The 14,268-nt window shown below is 39.6% G+C and overlaps 1 non-coding gene across 1 annotated transcript; it reads right to left on the reverse strand.

Moving 5' to 3' along the window:
• Positions 1 to 7,589: 7,589 nt before the first annotated feature.
• LOC131254459 (small nucleolar RNA R71) lies at positions 7,590 to 7,696 on the reverse strand. The gene has a single exon (XR_009175573.1). It is a non-coding gene; the product is annotated as a small nucleolar RNA R71 (small nucleolar RNA).
• Between the last annotated feature and the right edge of the window lie 6,572 nt (positions 7,697 to 14,268).

The following is a 14,268-nucleotide window of genomic DNA, read 5'->3' on the forward strand; positions in this document are numbered from 1 at the left end:
GAATACATTTAGGTTTTAGGTTTAGGTTTAGGTTTTAGGTTTAGGTTTAGGTTTTAGGTTTAAGGTTATAAGTTTAGGTTTAGGTTTAAGTTTTAAGTTATAGGTTATAAGTTTAGGTTATAGGTTATAGGTTATAGGTTAAGGTTTAGGTTATAGGAAATTGGGTTCGAGTTCGGGATCGGGTTTAGGTTTGGGTTTTTAAGTTTACGTTTAGGTTAAGGAGTTGATATTAGGATTAGGTTTAGGTTTTAGGTTTAGGTTTAGATTTTAGATTTAGGTTAAGGTTATAGGTTTAAGTTATAGGTTTAGGTTTAGGTTATAAGTGTAGGTTATAGGTTTAGGTTTAGGTTAGGTTATAGGTTAAGGTTTAGGGAATTAAGAATAGGTTAAGGTTTAGGTTTAAGAAATTGGGTTCGGTATGGGTTTAGGTTTGGGTTTTCAAGTTTAGGTTTAGGTTAAGGAGTTAAGATTAGGATTAGGTGTAGGTTTAGGTTTAGGGATTTGAGAATACATTTAGGTTTTAGGTTTAGGTTTAGGTTTTAGGTTTTAGGTTTAAGATTATAGGTTTAGGTTATAGGTTATAGGTTATAGGTTATAGCTATAGGGAATTGAGAATAGGTTAAGGTTTAGGTTTAGGAAATCGGGTTCGGGTTTGGGTTCGGGTTTAGGTTTGGGTTTTCAAGTTTAGGTTTAGGTTAAGGAGTTGAGATTAGGATTAGGTGTAGGTTTAGGTTTAGGGATTTAAAAATACATTTAGGTTTTAGGTTTAGGTTTAGGTTTTAGGTTTAGGTTAAGGTTATAGGTTTAGGTTTTACGTTTAGGTTAAGGTTACATGTTTAGGTTATAGGTTTAGGTTATAGGTTATAGGTTATAGGTTATAGCTATAGGGAATTGAGAATAGGTTAAGGTTTAGGTTTAGGAAATCAGGTTCGAGATCGGGTTTAGGTTTGAGTTTTCAAGTTTACGTTTACATTAAGGAGTTGAGATTAGGATTAGGTGTAGGTTTAGGTTTAAGGATTTGAGAATACATTTAGGTTATAGGTTTAGGTTAAAGTTATAGGTTTAGGTTAGGTTTAGGTTATAAGTGTAGGTTATAAGTTTAGGTTTAGGTTAGGTTATAGGTTGAGGTTTAGGGAATTGAGAATAGGTTAAGGTTTAGGTTTAGGAAATCGGGTTCTGGTTCAGGTTCAGGTTTAGGTTTGAGTTTTCAAGTTTAGGTTTAAGTTAAGGAGTTGAGATTAGGTTTAGGTTATAGGTTTAGGTTTAGGGATTTGAGAATACATTTAGATTTTAGGTTTAGGTTTAGGTTTTAGGTTTAGATTAAGATTATAAGGTTTAGGTTTAGGTTAAGGTTTAGGTTTAGGAAATTGGGTTCGTGTTAAGGTTATATGTATATCTTTTACGTTTACGATAAGGTTAAGGTTTAGGTTATAGGTTTTGGTTTAGGTTAAGGTTATAAGTTATAGGTTTTGGGATTTGAGAATAGGTTTAGGTTTAGTTTTTGGGGTAGATCCAAAGCTCAAGTGGACCTCGAAATGAATTGGGGCCACAAAAGTTTTTGATCAAGTTGATATTTGTATTATTCCTTCTTCAGGTCTAGGTCTGTGTGAACTTACCAACAGGTTGGATCTCAAATATTCACCATGGTGGGTCCCAGGAAGGAATCAACGGTCGGGGGCACTGTCCCCATCATGATGTTTAGTTTTAGGTATTAGTTTTAAGTGTAGGTTTAGGTTTAGGGTTATACTGGGGTCTGCTCCAACAATTTCGATCTAATACATAAACACGGCCTGTCTAAATGGCCAGGCCACTCCAATGTTGTCCATAAAAAATGGACAGCTTCATCATGGTCATAACAGCGGTTCCCACCTTTCAGGGACCCCCGCTCAACATCCGGATAGCTCCGACGCACATCCGGGTCTGCTCCATCAATTTCGAGCAAATACATAAACACGGCCTGTCCAAATGGCCAGGCCACTCCAATGCTGTCCATAGGAAATGGACAGCTTCATCATGGTCATAACAGCGGTTCCCACCTTCCAGAGACCCCCGCTCAACATCCGGATAGCTCCGACGCACATCCGGGTCTGCTCCATCAATTTCGAGCTAATACATTTAAAAACAACATAAAAGGTAAGTAAAGCAAGAAACATCCATATGAAGATATTGAGGGGAATTACTAGTGTATCTATATTCCTTCTATGTAGGGTTGCTATTATCCTAATCTAAATAGTCAAGAAATTCAACATGATTTCAAAAGGGGGGATGCTATTATCCTCACTCATTCATTTATTTTTCACTGGTAATTGTCTCAAGTACAAGTTTCTGCTTCTATGGAGTTGGAACTCTCAACACCTATATAAAATGACACTAACAAAGGCCCAACCTGTTGTGTTGCGATAATTCCGAATGGAGTTAATGTTGAAAATGAAACAAGATTGGTTTTTAGTAAATTTCTGAAAATTGGGATCATTTCATGCACTCTTTGATGATTCCGATATCTTGTTTACTTGTAATTGCTTCATATTCAAGAATGATGAAACTTGCAACCATGTGCAAGAAAAGTAGGCACCAGAAAAGGGAAAAGCAAGTAAAATCAGGTTTGACAATGCTAGAAGCCAAGTCATATATGACAAAAGTGAAATAAAAGTTGATGTGGAATTCCGAACAATTCTAGTGAGGAATGGTTAATTTATTCAAATTAACATATCATGTAGCATACTTTTCTAGCTCATATCTGATGTCAAGTACTACTTCTTTGATAGCAATTACCTTATAAAGGCACTTGTAATTGAGTCAAGGGAAGAGGTTCTCCATAGGACAGAAAAGGATCGTGAGAGGTAGGCCCACCTTTGATAATTATATGAAATCCACTTCAACCATTAAATGCCAAGCTAAAATTTAGACATCGAGACTAAAAATCAAACCCATTCCTAATTTAGGTGGCCACACAACAGGAAATAATTTGGAGGGTGAGTGTTACTATTTTATTTTGTATGGCCCACCTAAATCATGGATTAGGCTAATTTTTAGTCCTTATCACTAAAATAGGGTAGTACACTCATTGATCAGGGTGGATTTTACATAAACATCATGATGGTCTACATATGAGAATTTTTAAATGTGTATGTAGTTTAGTCAATAACTAGCATAAAAAATGGCTTGAATTTGACTTCAAGAATTAGTGGACCCTACTAAAATGAAGTGATGCATCTACTAATCAAGGTAAATTTCATATAAACATCATATAGGCCACATTTGAGAGTTCCTAAAATTGATCTCATCTCTCTACATCATTTGTTTTATACATCATATAAGCCACATTTAATAGCCATGCCTTGCAAAAGTTGGTCGCATCATATAAATCACTATGAATTCAGAGGTTTTATGCATGATTTTACACCTTCCCCTATGGTGTGGCCCACCTACATCTTGGATTGACCAAATTTTAGGATCTGTGGTGAAAATGTGATGGCACATCTAGTTGAATCTGATGATTTTTGTCCCACTTTGAAATTAGTTAGTACAAGTCAAGCACTCCATGTGCCCAGACAAATCAGGCTAACTCAGTCCTTGTAATTTCTGGTATCTAATAAAAACTCAGATTCATTCCACCTTAGTTGAGTCAGATCAACTCTAAATCTTGTCTCTGTTTCTATTTAACTCTAATATTTAGTGTAACCCAAGATTCCCTTCAGCTTCCTCTTAGATCAACTCTAAATCTTGTCTCTGTTCCTCACACGTCACACTTCTCAATCAGCTAGCCACATTTTCTTATCATGAAAAAATAATGGAGCTTATATCATTCCATTCCACTTGCATCACAAGACATTGAACAATAAAGCTTCATTTATTAAAGGCAAAAAATTAGTAGCATGATGAAACTACTACATAAGAAAAAACTCAAGCTTCACCATCTATATATCATTTAAAGGAAAATTTCTGTTCTATAGAAGCATGATTTATAGAAAGAAATGAGGATGCACTCCAAAGTCCAAATCTAGAGAAATGAACAGGCTTGTGAAGTATTCCACAGGAATTTTGTTTCCAATTGGACCCTGGCATAAAATGCTTGCAAAAGTGGATTGTATGTTGAGGGTCAAATATTGCATATCAGACCCAGTTGTTGCATAGATTTACACGCATGATACCGCTTAATGGCCTGATTAATCGTGTTTGTGATGCAGGGCGTATTCACGAGCTTGGACTGGAAAAGGGTACTAAAAGCATGGATTTAATGGTTTGAAAGCATCAGAGCATGGGACGGACCCTAGGAGACCAAGATCGACGGATTTGCATGCCAGGGATCCAAGAAAATTGAGAAATTGAAGCTCAAGTGGCCTGAAAAGTGTCCAGAATGCAAGATCATAGGGTTACCACTATCTGATCAGTTCAAAACTCCATACGTGGCCTGAGGACCATAAATGAACCGTACACATAAAATTTCATCCATTGGATCGCTGCAGAAGTGGCCCAACGGTCATTTCAGCCCACAATTTACTGATCTGGGACCTACCTGATCTCTGGATACGCCTCATCTTCGGTCTCAACGTCTTAATTTTGACGATTCAGAAGATGGATGGTGCAGATTTCTCGCGAACATCATATGTGGATCCCATATGAGACAGATGTGCATGGTGCATAAGTGCACTAGCCGTGCACGGCATTAAAGGCAAAAAATCAAATCGTCTCTGACCGAGACTCTTCTTCAGCGCCGTGACTCTTTCTTCCAACGTCCGCACACGGACGTGCGGACGAATCTTTGTGGGCCCCACCACGCATCAAAGGGCAGATCCGGACCGTCTATAAGACGCACGTGCCCCCTATCACTCAGGCCTAGGTGGATGAATGTCAACCGACACCGGAGATTGGTTTTCGAGCGTTAAAACGGACGACGGACGGCTGAATGAAAACATCCATGGACCACACCGATTTGGATCCAAAAACAGTGATTCCCGCCTGGTTTTTCGAGCAGAATACAGTGGACGGAGTGGATTTCCCAAAACAAAAGCTTTGTGGGCCCCACCATCAGACAGCGAGAGTGCGTAATGCACTCTGTTTCGCAACCGGAAGCCGTCCGATTTTTGCGGCGGATTGTGCACTCGTGGGAGCGATCGGACGGACGATCTGAACCGTTCATCATGTAGGACTGCCCGAAAACTCCCAGAGGACGTTGTCCTTTTGAAAAAAAACAAAGAAGAAGAAGCACGAGAAGTTTCCGAGTCAGCAGGCCCTGCTACGCACGTTGCTGCGTCGCTGGCTGCGAAGCTTTCCGCAGCCTAATCCTTTCAGGACTCCGCAGCTCTGGAGGGAGTTTTTCATCTTTAAAAAGGAAGGAAAACGGAGGAACAGGGAGAGAAACCGTGGGTGGCGGTCTTGGCTTTGAAGAAAGAGGAGATCGTGTGGAGGTTGGCTGCTGCTGGTGGCTGGAGGGATTCAAGCTGCTGGCAACGTGTGAAGGACGGAAGAAAAGAAGACAGAGAGAGAAGATGGGAGAGAAAAGATAAGAAGTTTTTCTTATTTTTCTTTTATTTTTCATTTTCATTTTCTTTTTATTTGCTCTGAGTCCAAGCCATTCATGTCTGGCTAAACCTCTTAGCTAGGGCTAAGAAGTGAAGCCTGTAGCGAGATGGGAGATTTTACTGTGTGCCTTTAATTCATAAACTAAATTTGATATAGTTGATTATTAAAGGAATATTTTTCCTAGTCTTTTATGGTCTGTTGTGACTGAAATTACAATGGGTTTGCAATGGCTTTGAGTATTTCTTTCCCTTTTTATGTTTATGAAGTCAGGAACCCCTGTTGTTCATCATTGTCCCATGGGCATGGTAGGATGACAGTACCCTTCCTGATCCTCATACATTGTTGGTTGGTTGGTGATTAGTTTAATTCTGTTGTTTACTTTGTCTCCTGGGCATGGCTTGGTGATGGAATCCATTCTAATTCATATACCTTTCACCTCTTGAAAACTATATCAAACGAAGTCTAGTTAAATTCCATGATTTCTGAAGCTGGCTTAAGATCTCCCCGATCTCTACAAGTGGATCCTCTGAATCCCTAGTTTCCTTCCTCTGAATTCCTTCAGTTTTACATTAATCTCTCACCATCATTCATCAATTTATATTTGATTTAGATTGCATCTTAGTCTAGTTCTAGTTCTACTTGGTTTCAGATAACGTATAGGTATCAGTCCCTGTGGATTCGACCTCGGTCTTACCGAGTTTATTACTACATCACAACCCTGCACTTGGGGAGTAAACAAGTTTTTGGCGCCGTTGCCGGGGACTGACGGCTACGTTTTTTTGAAATTAATTAGTTTTAGAATTAGGTTAGGATTAAGATTTTACTTACTTTAGGATAAAAGTTTTTATTTTATTTTATTTTATTGTTTTTAGAACTTAACCTGTTTTCCTGTTTTATAGGATCCTGACATAAGTTTCTAAATTGGTAATTTCTTCCCAATCTCTCTACTTTTTCTACTTCTTAGAATTAGGGTTTAATTTTTGAAAATTTTTAATCCTAGAGTTTTTCTATTTTTAGGAAGTTGTTTATTTTTAGAAACTTTCCTCTTTTGTTTTTTAGTTTCTAATTTTAACTCTTTTAGAATCTAAACTTTGTTTCCTAAATTCACCTTTAGAAATTTTCTATTTATAGAATTTTTGTATAGAAACTAACCTTCCTATTTTGTAGGCCTTTAAGATAGAAATTTCTAATTCGGTAAGCTCCTTCCTTACTTTCTATTTTTCAATTCTCTTTTAGTAATTTACTTTCTAGTTTAGGACTCTCCTAATTTATTTTAGAAATTTTCACTTTCTTTTAGGAATTCTTTCTTTTAGAAGCTAGTTCACTTCTAGCTTTCTTTTAAAGGATTGTTCTTCTTTTTTTAAAAAAATCTAACTTATTTTATTTTATTTTGCAGGTTTTAACTCAAGACTCCAATTTGGTAATTTCTTTCCAACTCTCTCTTTCTTTCTAGATTTTCTTTTCCTTTATTAGGATTATGTTTTTAATTGAGGGCTGCGAGTGTTTTCATGCCCAAGGGGGCCCGTGACAACACTCGATGTCTCTTGACTGAAGGAGGATTGGTTGAGGGGTTGACTATCCATCGCAGGACTAGACACTGCTCGAAATCCCCTGAGTTAACTGAAGTTATGGCTGAAGACCAACCTCCTCTACTTCCACCCAGGGTGGAGGATACCCAAGATAAGAATGAGGTATAACAGGCACCCCCGCCTCGTACTTTACGAGATTATCTACAACTGGCGGGAGTGAGTACGCCCTCATGCATGATTTTTCCTGAAAACACAGGACAAATGGACATCAAGCTAGGAGTTATCCAACTCATTCCCAAATTTCATGGATTTGAATCAGAAAGTCCATATTTACATTTGAAAGAGTTCGATGAGATTATAGCTACATTATGTTTTCCTAATGTATCTGAGGATACAATTAGGCTGAAACTCTTTCCTTTTTCCTTAAAAGAGAAAGCTAAGACGTGGTTACATTCACTGCGTCCTAGATCCATTGGCACATGGAATGACATGCAGAGGAAATTCATAAAAAAATTCTTCCCACATCATAAAACGATTACCCTCAGAAAAACAATCATGAACTTTGCCTAAAAGGAAGATGAAACATTCTTCTAATGTTGGGAAAGGTTCAAAGATTTGGTCAGTTCATGCCCACAACACGGATTTGAAATGTGGCGCATTACAAATTTCTTCTACGATGGACTGACATCTTCCATGCGCCAAATGGTCGAGACAATGTGTAATGAAGAGTTCATTAATAAAGATGTCGACGAGGTATGAGACTACCTCGACAGGGCTGAAAAACACAATCTTGGGACTATTACCCAAAGTCGAACACCACGTCTAGGCCGACTCAATTAAAGGAGAAAGGTGGATTATATCTCTTGAAAGAAGAGGATGATCTCAAGTGTAAAGTGACTACGCTCATAAGGAAAGTTGAGGCCATGGAAGGAAAGAAGGATAAGGTCAATGAAATTGTTTGCGGCATCTGTGATTGCAACATTCACACAACTGAAAATTGTCCTACAATACCCGCCTTTCGAGGAGTGTTGAATGAACAAGCCAATGCCGTAAACAACTATCAAAGACCTTTTACTGGACCTAACTCCAATACATACAATCCTGGCTGGAAAAATCATCCAAACTTTAGTTGGAGGAATGGACAAACGGCGACCCCTCCAGGTTTCTTCAATCAAAATCCAAATCAAGTGAAACCTCAAGAGGAACCGGTTCAAAATCCCATACAAGAGCTGGCTCAGGCAATGCGGGGAATTACAGATTTTATGTAAAAGATAGATTCTCGTATGACGGTTATAGAAAAGGGGATGCTTCCTGCACAACCTCTCCCCAATCCTAAACCGCAGTACGAGATTAATGATCCCAGCTCTTCAAATCAGATGGGGCACGCTAAATCCATCACCACTCTTAGGAGTGGAAAGATCATTGATAAAACTCTTCCAGTTAGGCCCGAAAAGCCTCAAGAACCAGAAGAGGACAACAATGATGGAGCTAGTGATGCCCCACAAAAATTAGAACCGGAACTTCTAGAGAAGCCAGTTGCTCCATTCCCCCAACGGTTGGTTTCACCAAAACCTCTCTCTAACTCTCAGGATATCCTAGAGGTGTTGAAACAAGTGAAAGTCAACATTCCTCTACTTGATGTCGTGAAACAGATTCCTTCATATGCCAAATTCCTGAAAGACTTATGCACGACCAAAAGACGGCAAAGTATTCAAAAGAAAATCTTCTTGACCGAGAAAGTGAGTGTCATCTTGAAGCAAGACGTGCCGCAGAAATTCAAGGATCCTGTAGCCCAACCATATCATGTGTAATCGGGAACCATCGAATTGATCATGCACTTCTTGACTTAGGAGCGAGCGTCAATCTAATTCCCTACTCGGTATACAAACAGTTAGGTTTGGGTGAATTAAAACCCACCCTAACCACACTACAACTTGCTGATCGCTCTGTTCGTGTACCAAGAGGGATAATTGAGGATGTGTTAGTCCAGGTCGATAGATTTTACTACCCTGTAGATTTTATCATCCTGGACACCGAACCCATCAATAACATGAGCACTCAGATTCCCGTCATTCTTGGTCGCCCATTCCTTGCCACGTCAAATGCAATTATCAATTACAGGAATGGTGTCATGACTATGTCTTTTGGAAATTTGACATTGGAGTCAAACATTTTTTTCAATAACGGCAGCAACTCAGAGGATGATGACGATTTCCACGACATTAATATGATTGACTCTTTCGTGGAAGATACGACACCGCTGACCTTATCCTCCGACCATCTGGAGACGTGCCTGGCCCACTCCCATGATTTTGATGATGACATGATTAGGGAGACGTGTGCCTTGCTTGATACTGCACCGGTACTTGAAGTTAACCGGTGGAGGCCACAATTTGAAGAATTGCCACAAACCGATGTAGTGCCTCTACCGTCTAACCTCAAGCCGCCGAAGCTTGACCTAAAACCTTTGCCCTCTGATTTGAAATATGCCTATTTAGGTCAAGATGAGACATACCCGGTGGTGATCTCTGCCCACCTGGAGAAAGAATAGGAGAGTATGCTCATATCTACTCTCATTGAGCATAAAGGAGCCCTGGGATGGACGATAGCGGACCTCAAGGGAATCGATCCCTCGATTTGTACTCACCGCATATATCTTGAGGATAATGCAAAAACTGCTCGACAACCACAACGTAGACTAAATCCAAACATGAAGGAAGTGGTTAAAGCCGAGGTTCTTAAACTATTGGACGTGGGTATCATATACCCTATATCTGATAGTCAATGGGTGAGTCCAACTCAAGTGGTCCCTAAGAAGTCCGGAATCACCATCGTAGCCAATGCTAATAATGAACTCGTGCCAACTAGAGTCACTACTGGTTGGAGAATGTGCATTGACTACAGGAAGTTGAATACCGTCACGAGGAAAGACCACTTTCTTTTACCATTCATTGATCAGATCCTGGAAAGGTTAGCTGGTCATTCCTATTACAGTTTCCTTGATGGGTATTCAGGCTACAACGAGATAGAGATAGCCCCGAAGACCAGGAAAAGACCACATTTACATGTCCCTACGGCACCTTTGCCTATCGAAGGATGCCATTCGGACTATGTAATGCCCCTGCCACCTTTCAGCGATGTATGCTTAGTATCTTTTCTGATATGGTGGGGCAATATCTAGAGGTCTTCATGGACGATTTCTCTGTTTACGGTCCATCTTTCAGCAAGTGCTTGGAAAGTCTTAAATGTGTGCTGAAAAGATGTGAAGAAAAGAACTTGGTACTTAATTGGGAGAAGTACATTTCATGGTTCAAAAGGGAATTGTCCTTGGGCATATTATCTCGTCCAAGGGAATCGAGGTAGATAAGGCAAAAATCGATCTTATCTCTAACCTACCTCCACCCAAGAACATCAGAGACGTGCGATCCTTCTTAGGACACGCAGGATTTTACAGTCGATTCATAAAGGACTTTAATCTCCTCTCTCGCCCTTTATGTAATCTTCTTCAAAAGGATGCTCCGTACGAGTGGACTGAGCAATGCCAGGAAGCTTTCACCAAGCTTAAGGGCACGTTAACCACTGCACCTATCATGCAGCCACCCGACTGGAGCCTTCCTTTTGAGCTTATGTGTGACGCTTCTGATTATGCTCTTGGGGCGGTCCTAGGCCAGAGAAAAGATAAGAGGCCCTACGTCATTCATTACGCAAGTAGAACTTTAAATTCTGCCCAGGTGAACTACTCGACTACGGAAAAGGAACTCTTAGCTGTAGTGTTCGCCTTAGACAAATTTAGGTCCTACTTGATCGGATCCAAGATCATTATCTACACAGATCATGCGGCACTTAAGTATCTTCTTTCGAAGAATGATTCTAAGCCCCGTTTGATACGATGGATCCTTCTACTCCAAGAATTTGATTTGAAAATTAAAGATAAAAAGGGAGTAGAGAACGTAGTGGCCGATCACCTTTCTCGCCTTAATACCTCTGAGTCCCTTGAGACGACTCATATCAATGACATGTTCCCTGATGAACAACTGTTCAGAGTCTCCCATTCACCTTGGTTTGCTGATATTGCTAATTATCTTGCTACAGGTGCCATACCGACACAGTGGACTGTGCAAGATAAGAAGAAATTTTTCACCGAGGTGCGCAACTTTTTCTAGGATGATCCTTATTTATTTAAATATTGCCCAGACCAAATTCTAAGGAGATGTGTACCAGACAATGAGCATCAGAGCGTCATCTCCTTCTGTCACTCATAGGCCTGTGGTGGTCACTTTTCTGCTAAAAAGACCACGGCCAAGATTCTGCAGTGTGGCTTTTACTGGCCCACTATGTTTAGGGACACTCATGAGTTTTGCAAAGCTTGTGAGCATTGTCAGAAAATGGGAGCATTGTCCCGTCAAAATATGATGCCTTTGAATCCCATCCTTATCATTGAAGCATATGATTGCTGGGGCATCGATTTCATGGGACCATTCCCCCAATCGTTTGAAAATCTGTATATTTTGCTCGCCGTGGATTATGTCACTAAATGGGTTAAAGCGATTCCGTGTCGAACTAATGACCATCACACGGTCATTAAATTCCTAAAAGAAAACATCCTTTCTCGATTCGGAACGCCTCGAGCCATCATTAGTGATGGAGGCTCACACTTTTGTAATAGATCATTTGAAAGCTTAATGAAGAAATACGGTATCTCTCATAAGGTGAGCACCCTGTACCACCCATAGACAAGTGGCCAAGCCGAGATTTCTAATAGGAAAATTAAACACATTTTGGAGAAAATGGTTAACCCTGATCGTAAGGATTGGTCAATCCGATTGACCGATGCCTTATGGGCATACCGTACTGCCTTTAAAACCCCTATTGAAATGTCTTCCTTTAGACTTGTCTATGGGAAAGCTTGTCACTTGCCTGTGGAGCTGGAACATAAAGCGTATTGGGCGATCAAAAATCTTAATTTCAATCTGGACAACGCTGGCTCGCTACGCAAACTTCAATTGAATGAACTTGAGGAAATCCGGAATGATGCGTACGATAATTCGAGAATTTACAAGGACAAGATGAAAGCATTTCATGACCAACACATTTTGCGAAAATCATTCACGCCTGGTCAGAAGGTCCTTTTGTACAATTCTCGATTACATCTCTTTCCGGGTAAGCTTCGATCTCGTTGGACCGGCCCTTACATTGTTGTTACTGTTTTTCCTTATGGGGCCGTTGAGATAAGAGATCCCGACAATGGCAAGGAGTTTAAAGTCAATGGACATCGATTGAAACCATTTGTCGAGAAATTTGATTCAGAGGACATGTCCATGCCTCTGACTGATCCTGTTTACCAGGATTGATCTCCTAGTCTGATGGAGGTATAGGTAGGTTTCCTGTTTTCTTAGGACTAGGGTAGTTGCTTTATTTGTCTGGCTGAAGACGGTAAACTTAGCGCTCCTGGGAGGCAACCCAGTTCTTCATTTCATTTCGTTTTTATCATTAGTTAGTTCAATGTTTGTGGGTAACATTACTGCAAACCCTCACGAGACTACAACTCGTCCACTAGGGGCAACCTAGGGGTTTAAAGGCTTGTTGCATACGCTAAATGCAATCGAGAGCACCTACGAAAGTGGTATAGGTAGGATTTTATTTTTGTTATTTTACTTCTGTTGGTTTCTCTCTTGTGCTGACCCGCTCTTACGTAGATATCTTTGGAAAGCCTCTTGATTCTTTCATCCAGGTATTATCTTTCCATCACTTCTCATTTACTTATTTTGTCCCATGTGCATCGCATGCTTATTTCTTTTACATTGAGGACAATGTAGATTTTAGGTTGGGGGTGGGAGATTAGGTCACCTAATCAGCATTTTCTTGGTTTTGAACAAAAGTTGTGAAAGTTTTAAAATTTTTTTCTGACATTTTGTTGAATTTGAAGTGATTTTGACAACCATCTTGGATTTAAAATTACAAGATAAGTGAAGTTGGTAATTTATGACTCTTAGATTCAGTTATCTATTATATTAGATTTCACAGTTAAGTTTGAAGTGTTAATCTATGATTAGAAGTTTTAAACATTGATTGAGTCATGATTTTACAAGAAATATCTCGCTTGCACATTAAGGTTTAAGTTTGATATTGAAGGGTTAAGTTGGTAATCACTAAGCATGTAAGGAACCGGCTTGGAAAATTTGCCCGTCATGATCAATTAAAGAAAAAGAAAATATCCATCTTAAAAAAAGAAATAAAAATAGATACCTTTGGAAAGGGTTGGGTGTCTCCTATCTTCAATAAATGAAAAAAAAAAAAACAAAAAGAAGAACTGAAAGGCAAATTCTGGTTAAGTTTTGAGTGTCCTAAATACCGTTTTGATTATCAATGTTATCATAGAAATTATCCATTGGATTTCTTAATGATGATAAGCTGAGATTTTATTATACACTCATGATACTCATTGTTTAGAATTGTTCTAATTAATGCATAAATACTTTAAAGTTGATTATGAAATTTATTGTGCACTTGATTCCAGGAGGAAGTAATATCCAACATTCATGCATCTTAGAATTTTCGAATCTAGATTGCTTTTTAAAAAAATAAAATATCGCTTGAGTTCATAAAAAGTGTCCTGTAATTCTCAACTTATTTTTCGCATACCTTGCTCGGGACTAGCAAAATGCTGGTTGGGGGTTGTGTTGAGGGTCAAATATTGCATATCAGACCCCAGTTATTGCCAGGATTTACAAACATAGTATTGTTTAACGGCCTGATTTAATCATGTTTGTGATGCAGGGCGTATTCACGGACTGGAAAAGGATACTAAAAGCATGGATTCAATGCTCAAGCACCAGAGCATGGGACGGACCCTAGGAGACCAAGATCGGCGATTTGCACGCCAGGGATCCAAGAAAATTGAAAAATTGAAGCTCAAGTGGCCTAAAAAGTGTCCAGAATGTAAGATCATAGGGTTCCCACCATCTGATCAGTTCGAAACTCCATACATGGCCTGAGGACCATAAATGAACCGTACACGTAAAATTTCATCCATTGGATCGCTGCGGAAGTGGCCCAACAGTCATTTCAGCCCACAATTTACTGATCTGGGGCCCACCTGATCTCTGGATACGCCTCATCTTCGGTCTCAACGTCTTAATTTTGACGATTCAGAAGATGGACGGTGCAGATTTCTCGCGAACATCATATGTGGATCCCATATGAGACAGGTGTGCAT

This window comes from Magnolia sinica, chromosome 8 (genome assembly GCF_029962835.1).
Source record: "Magnolia sinica isolate HGM2019 chromosome 8, MsV1, whole genome shotgun sequence".
NCBI classification, from domain to species: Eukaryota; Viridiplantae; Streptophyta; class Magnoliopsida; order Magnoliales; family Magnoliaceae; genus Magnolia; species Magnolia sinica.